A 7,847-nucleotide genomic window follows, 5' to 3' on the forward strand; every position below is an offset into this window, starting at 1 on the left:
TTCCTCTTACAGTAAAATTGATAATACATAGAATACAACATCACAGCGGATGACATAGTCTACAAGGTAGGCATGACTTGTTTTATAGTCATAAAGCTTGTACTTCTGGCTGTTATTTTATGAGCCAGGCATACAAAAAGAGTACAAAAAAAAAGATATTTATAAATAAAGGCATACAACAGTAAATAGGAAAGGAGACCAAGTTACAGAACAGATTGAACTGGATATAATCAGAACCAATCAGCTTTTATAGAAACTGCGAACTTAGCACTTGGATACCTCACCAGTCAATAATGCAGGTACAGCAGCCTTCTTTAACAAAAGAAAGCAATTCTAGGCAGGAAGAAAAAGAATGTAAATAGGACAGACAGCATCCTTACCAGGCAAAAGTATATATATTTGAATATATGCTGTTAAAGCTCACAATATCATGAACAGGCCCCTCACTTCTCCCGCTTCTTCCACAAAATAGAAATAATCTATCACTATCTTTTTTTTTTTTTTATAGTAGGTAATCTAGCAAAGTATTCATTTCACTGGTATCTTTTACAACTCGTCTCAGAGAAGCTTCTATAAGCATATCTAAGATCTTATTAGCTAAAAAAAAAAGGAGGTGCACACTGCACACGGTCTCCATGGGGACATTGCACATGGCAGAAGCTGTGAACAGAGCACTTCCATCACCGAAAGGCACTGGGGAAGAATTATACAATAAGGAACAGAGCTGAAAGCTCATTAGCATGTAAAAACCATAGCCCTATATATACTGTTATATTTTCGTATGGCGTCACATTAACAAATTGCTGTTTATTAGCCGTGATTTACTGAGTTGAGCACAATAGAACCGGGCACTAGCTGAAGCAAAGCAGCTGGATGTAAAAGCAATGCAAACAGCTAAGAGGAGAGTGATGCCTTCACCACTGCTCTGCAGAGCTTGATCCACCAGCCAGCAGATGAACCAATTACACATCACAGCAAAAATTTCACCTTTTGCTATGCTGCAATATTTTCTGAATAAACACAAAACATGGTCAAGCCTGACAAACTGATATAAGAAGAGTTGCAAAATGATTCCTCATTTCCACTGAGGATGGTGCTGCCAGTGTTAAAAGAAGTTACCCTTGTACAATGCGTGAGTGTTCTTACATTCAGGCCAACCATGAAAATTCACGAACTGCAAATGTATTAATTTTTAACTATTTACATGCACTTCAAAGTACACGTTTTTCTTACTACCATGACAATGTTATCACCACATTATCTTATTTGTCTGAACTCACGTTGCTTTCCAGTGCAGCCTCACCGTGATGCACGCCTCAGACCACAGAAACAAAATCCTCACTGCGCAAAGCCAACGATAACACCCTCCTCAAAGCTCACAGTTCCAGCAGGTGCGTAAATTCCCAACTGAGACCATTACAAGTTACTCTCCCCACTATGCTCAAACCCTGACTTGGGCCCATTTGCTTGCAGCAGCTTTGTATCTGGTTTAAGAATAGTGCTGGTATGAGGACAAAGGCACTTCAACTATGTATCATAAAGAACAAGTGTTAATGGCTTAAAAATTGTTACACTTCTTTACTTTTTCCTTTTTATACTAAAAGTGTAATAAGGAAAGGAAAAAGAGGAATCGAAGATTCGGACTTCACTTTTTTCTTGGAAAAGCAAAAAACAAATAGACAGAAGTTGTGCAAAATGCAGCTGTTCCCACAGACAGAGGCAGATGCAGTTGCTTTACTGTTTTAGTATCGTTCTAATTCCCTAAATTTGAAGTTCCCATTAACCAAAATCAAAACTCACTGCAGATTACCAAGCTTCATGTGGTTTTTTTATAGCCCTTATGCAAAATTTACTTTGGCACAATACAGGAGTGCATTATTAATTAGCCTAGGTTTGTTTGAAAAGCAGGCTCTATTTATTCAGAGGTAGGACTGAGTCCAAATCCAGACTTTCTTTTCCACATGGAATGCAAGCATATAACATTTGGTATTTGATTTTTCAGCTCAGCTGTGAGGGGTGAAATGAACTTTGGAAAGAAACAGAGGTCGAGTCTACACAGTAACAGAAAAAGAAACCACATCATTTTTTTTTTTTCTTGTTGTTGTTTAAGGTAACAATGAAAATGTCAAATCTCTCTAACCACACCCATTACAGAAAAATCTCAGACCGGTTGAAGAAAATGACACTTTGCAATTGGCAGGAAAATGAATCTGGTCTCAACCATCCACGACTAAAAAAGACACAGCGCCATTTCAAAATCACAGTCACTTTTCTCTCGACTTTTGCAGTATTTTCAGATTTATACCTCCCCTGTTTATCCTCATATTGCAGTCAATTAGCATCTATAAGATAGCTAGCAGAGCGGATCTGTGCAGTTTTAGCACGAAGTCTTTAAAATTACTGTTCTTTATGAATTATTTTGATGAAAGAGAGAATATTAATCAGCAACTATAAAGCATGATGTTTAAGGAAACAGAAGCAGCTTGTAGGAGGATTTGCTAATGCAGTTTATTGCTGTTACTTCTCATATCTGAAAAGATATTGCCTCTGAAGTCTCTGACGAAAATGTAAATAGATAATCTTGGGAGACAGTACAAAGCCAATTGCCAGTTACAAAGTGAGACAACTCAATCTTAAAGATTTCATCACAACTAAATCCACTGATGTCTCTACGGTGTCACACTAACATGCACGTACAATCTGAATCTAATTACCCGGTGCTGCTGGAAAAAAAGAGATGGTGGAGACACACAAAGATTTTTATGACATGAGTCTTCTCCACGAATGTGTGCATGAAACCAAAAGATGAAAGCCCCTACAAGAAGTCACAATACTACCTACCAGGCAGTGATAACCTCTTAGTGGTCACAATAGGTATGTTTGTTGCAACAAACAGATGGAAAGAAAAGGCATCCATGCTTGAGTGATTCTGCAGAGAGACATGCCTAGACCTAACACAATGGAAAACCTGCTCAAGAATAGCTAATCTGTGTGAAACTACGACTGCAGTAATGCTGTTAGAAGCAGTGAAAACTGTGAAAATCCTTTGAATTAAAGTGTTGACTGAGCAAGCTAAAGCTTTAGATAGGTACCTCTCAACTCATCCACCCACCCACATACCTGGAGGTGGTATCCATGTGATAAATTGCATTTAACACGCACCTGCACTCTGCCTACTAATCCATCCCCACCTTGGCTACTTCTAGCGTTACAAACCTCTGAGGCACTTCAAACAGCCGCCTTCTGTGAAGAAGAATTTCCCCTCAAAAGCATATTGGCGAGAAGCCAGGAAAGATTTAAGTTCAAGTATACTGAAGTTCAATCTGGTTAGAAATAGGATCTTCAAATTCTTAGAAAACTTAGGTTTCTACAGATTTTCAGGATTGTTATTATACCTAGGAGATGGAAATCCAGTCGTAGTTAACTTCCGTGATAAGCCACTCGGTGACCCATATACATACATACAGCTGAGGATGGAGTCATGTAGTTAAGCCCTATAGATACGGACAGAGAGACAATACACACAGCTGCTCTTGGTTCACCTACAGGCAAGACCACTGTTTCCTCAAGCCAGATCGACCCATCATACAAACCTGACAGCTAGGGGTCCATATAAAGCACCTTGCCAACCACCAGCTGCATGGAAAACTGAGGCCACAATCAGAGGAACAGGCTCTTCGGCTGTTGAATTTCAAGAAAACCCCGAGTTCTTTAAAGGTGCAAATTAAAGATACAATAAATATATGGAGGAAATGCTATTTTTTTTTTTCCTCAAAACACTGCAGCTATGCTCTATTTCAAGACTCGACAACTTATGTCTTGTCTGCAAATGATGTGCTCTGTGGAAGCTTGAAGAAGCACCTGGAACATTATCAGAGGTCCACAGAGACCTTTCCCCATATCTGGAGTGCTCAGGGTGCACCTCCTTCAGCGGGCAGGAAAAATTTCCACCTCAAGATGAGAGAAATGAGGATTTTGTGTGAAGGCCAGTTTATTATTATTTGAACTCCAGCTGGGTGCCAGGACTGGACCCTGAATAAATTACGCCAGGATATATGCTCAAAGTTAGCTTCCCTAACAGCTCTGCACAAACAGGAATCAGCAGGAGTCCGGCATGTAGAACGGCTTCCGAATCGGGTCATTAATCTGTGCAAGCAGAAAAACCTACCCAACAAACACATTAGCAGCCATCGCACTCCAGGTTAGAAGGCTGAACTATCATGCAAATTGATGCACATCTCTTGCCTCCTCGAGTCAGGGGGGAAGGCACAAGCAGCCACCAGGAGAGACCACAGAAAGCTATGGATGTGCACTCTCAGTGAGGAACAATGGGAAATGACAGATTTATTTAGTCACTATGATGACGATGTGGTATTATTTCCTGTGTGACAGCATGTAAAGTCTCCAGTGATGGTCAAAGCCTGAAATGGCGTGACTATAAAAACATGGCTGTTGCCACAAAAATCTTTGCCACCTTGAAAGTGGTACACAAGGGCAGAGGATGATTCAAGGTTTTAAGTATACAGAGACATATAGATTAGCCACAAGCATTTTTTTTTTCATCCACTTGTTTGATGATCTATCAATAAACTAAGCGATCTCCACCTGCTGTCCAGTCAATAGCTGATTAGTTAGATGATTCCCTCTAAGTCTGTTGGGAGGTCAGAGTCTTGAGGTCTTGATTGCAAGGACAGAGTAATAGTTTTTTCAGAGTTATACGGGATACGATTCCTTAAGAACAGTGTAAATAAAGCAGAGTTAAGAGACCTTTCAGTTTTGATGCTACTGTAAAATGTAGAAGAGACTTTACTTTGGGCCCAAATCGGAAACCACTGGTTTCTTTTTTGAATTGTTTTTAAATACTGATAATACCGTAGGCATGAAAAGATTCCACTTTTGTAGTCCTCAGATAAAACCTAATGCTCTCTTTAAAGCAACCACAAACAGGACAGAAAGACATATCTCTTGGACTCCGTTTGCATCATAAAAACACCCATTATTTCCACCAACCCAGAAAAGAACCACACATGAGGCAAGTTATGAAAGCCAGAGCAGCCCTACATCAATCATCTAAATGCATGACCATATAACCAACAAACAAGATGTGAGTTAGCACTGGCTGTCAGATTTTCAGGACAATGCAGAAAGTAATGGGGACCAAGCAGAGTGAGAGGGAGCAGAGCTCGGGGAGGTCAGAAGGGCTGGGTGAGCGATGAGCCTTCTCCTTTGCTGCTCTTTCCCATTTTACATGCAGAAATTTGTACAGTTACAACTCTCAAGTGCACATTATACTTATGCCTTTTTACATTGACATGGCTCTAAAGATCTTCTGGTGGATGTAAAATACTGCACTACTCCTTACAAGCATTTCTGAACTACCAGCTGGTGTAAAAGAGCCCTTGCACAGGTAGGAACCTGACTTTGTATCTTTAGCTTTAGAAGTTACTTAGCTGTGATTTTCGTTTCCCTATGTATGGCAAAAACACAATAAAGAGACTTGTTAGGAGAGTGTGTTTAAGTAAAGAAAATACTATTTTTTTAGATTATATATTGAAATATACAAATTATATACATTTATAAAGACAAATACATACAAATATATATACACATATCTAACTGGTGTGTATATATATATATATATATTACTTCTTGAGAACAGAAACTGCCGAAGATATATACTGGGAATACTCTTACTCTCACCAGAATCATGGAAACAATTCTTTAAGTAATGGTAATGCAAGTTCTGCTTCGTGCTGGGGAACAGGCAGCGAACAAAAGTTTGTACTGCTTCAAGCGAGCCTGAAAGATGCTTATTCACCAGAGTTTGCATCTGTCGCAAACGGCTCATTTAATTCAACCTCAGAGGCATTCGCTCTCCACTTTTCAACCTTAGAAAGCAGTAACCTAGCTAAAAGGGTTAGACACAGTATCATCAGCTCAGATCAAAAAGATGCCAATGAACAGCTGAGACTTAAATTTATGCCCAGCACACTTACACAGACATGAAAATGAATACTAGATGTAATTGGTTTCAGCTATGTTATGTATTTTTGCTTGTTCTGAAAGAATTTCTGGAAGATAAATATTAAACAAAAAGCTTGAAATTAAAACCAACCAGGGAAAAATTAATCTAGCTGCCAAGAAGAACAGACTCGGGTTCCATGACAAACATAGAAACATATTCAAAATTGACTTTAAAAATGCTTCTAAATTCAACCAACATGCTGTAAAATAACAAATGTATGCATTATACACACCAATTATAAAACATTGCAGCAAGAATTAACTACATGCACAGATCTTATGAGCACCCTGGGAGCAGGATAGTGGGCTAAACAAAGTCAAGCAATCTTGAAATCCACAGATATTACATTTTCCCTGTATTAAAGCAGGGGGGGAGGTGTTCAGAGGCTGTTAGATTTCTTTTTCTGAATGAAAGAGAAAAAACCAAGGCAGCTACTTGGAGTATCGGTAGGTTTCACCTAGGTGCAGACTATTTACTGAAAAATTAAACCTACCTAAATCCTGCAACATTTGCTTTGATCAGAAACTCACCTATTTCCAGAAAGACAACAACCGCTTATAAATCCATTTTCACAAGAAAATTATAAAAAATCCTTTGGATATGCAATGCTCAGTATTCAATATTTGCCACCAGCAGACACTGTTGTTAAACAAAATGAGAAGCAGCCTTCGAAAGCAACCAGATAGGAAAGCGAATCCTAGTCTCCCTGTAAATCCTGCAAAAATACATCTCGTTCACTTGTGTGGATCTCTTTATTGCAGTTGACACGGGCTTGCCCAGGGGACTAACTTGTTGTTCATAAAGATCCTTAAATAGGCACTACTGATGAAACATTTAATCCAAGCCCTGGTATCAAATGGCTGCTATTGCCAGTGACAGTGATAGAAAAATCTATTTGCCAATTAAATAACTGCATGCAAAGCTATGACTGTTTATTATGCCTTTTAACATAGTTCAGCTGGTTTGGATCATATCCAGTGAGCTTCATATTTTACAAAAACTGCATTCAATATAATTTATAAGTAACATGCTTTAAGCCTTCGTTTTTTAAATACACCTTTTCACTCATGTTGTTATGAAGTGTTTGCTTGGGCAAGGGAATACATTTTACACACAAATGCCACTTATATCATTCAACTATACATATATATGGCTTTGGACCTCTCTCTGTTGATAATGAAATTATGATTTATACTTTGAATATAAGACCATATTTTAGTTGTTGAAAAAAAAAAGCACTTTAAAAACTCTCTGTGTTTACTTTAAATGCGAAGGATGTACAAAGGCTATTCATTTTTTGTAAAACTAGAGGAATACATTTTGATCCCATGAGTCTAATAAAACTCTGCATAAACATAACAATAAGGAAAGCTAAGATGAATGGTCGGGATGAACACTTAAGCCTGGACTTCATTTCACTTGGACTTCCATCATGACAGGAAACAAAAAACAAGTGAAGGGGCAGTAATTAAAAGGGATTTAAGATTAGAGGTGGCGCTTCATCCATGTGTGGAACGGCATCAAAATAGGACACAGCACTCGGTGTGACAAGGCTGTCGTTTAACAAAGTACATACGGATGTAAGTTGCAGCTCAGAGAAGCCATCTCCGCTGAGAGCAACTTAAGCATATGCTTAATTTGAAATAATCAGATCTTAACATGTGCTCTATGTCAGGCATGAACATACATCTTTGAGACATGTATTTGGGTTTCAATTTAGCACATGAAAAAAAAATGAAGTTATGATAATACGTATAACAATATGGAATAAATACAGGATAAAAATACTGGCAATTGCAGAATATACAGCTGAAATTAATCC

Source organism: Nesoenas mayeri (genome assembly GCF_963082525.1).
Source record: "Nesoenas mayeri genome assembly, chromosome: 2".
NCBI classification, from domain to species: Eukaryota; Metazoa; Chordata; class Aves; order Columbiformes; family Columbidae; genus Nesoenas; species Nesoenas mayeri.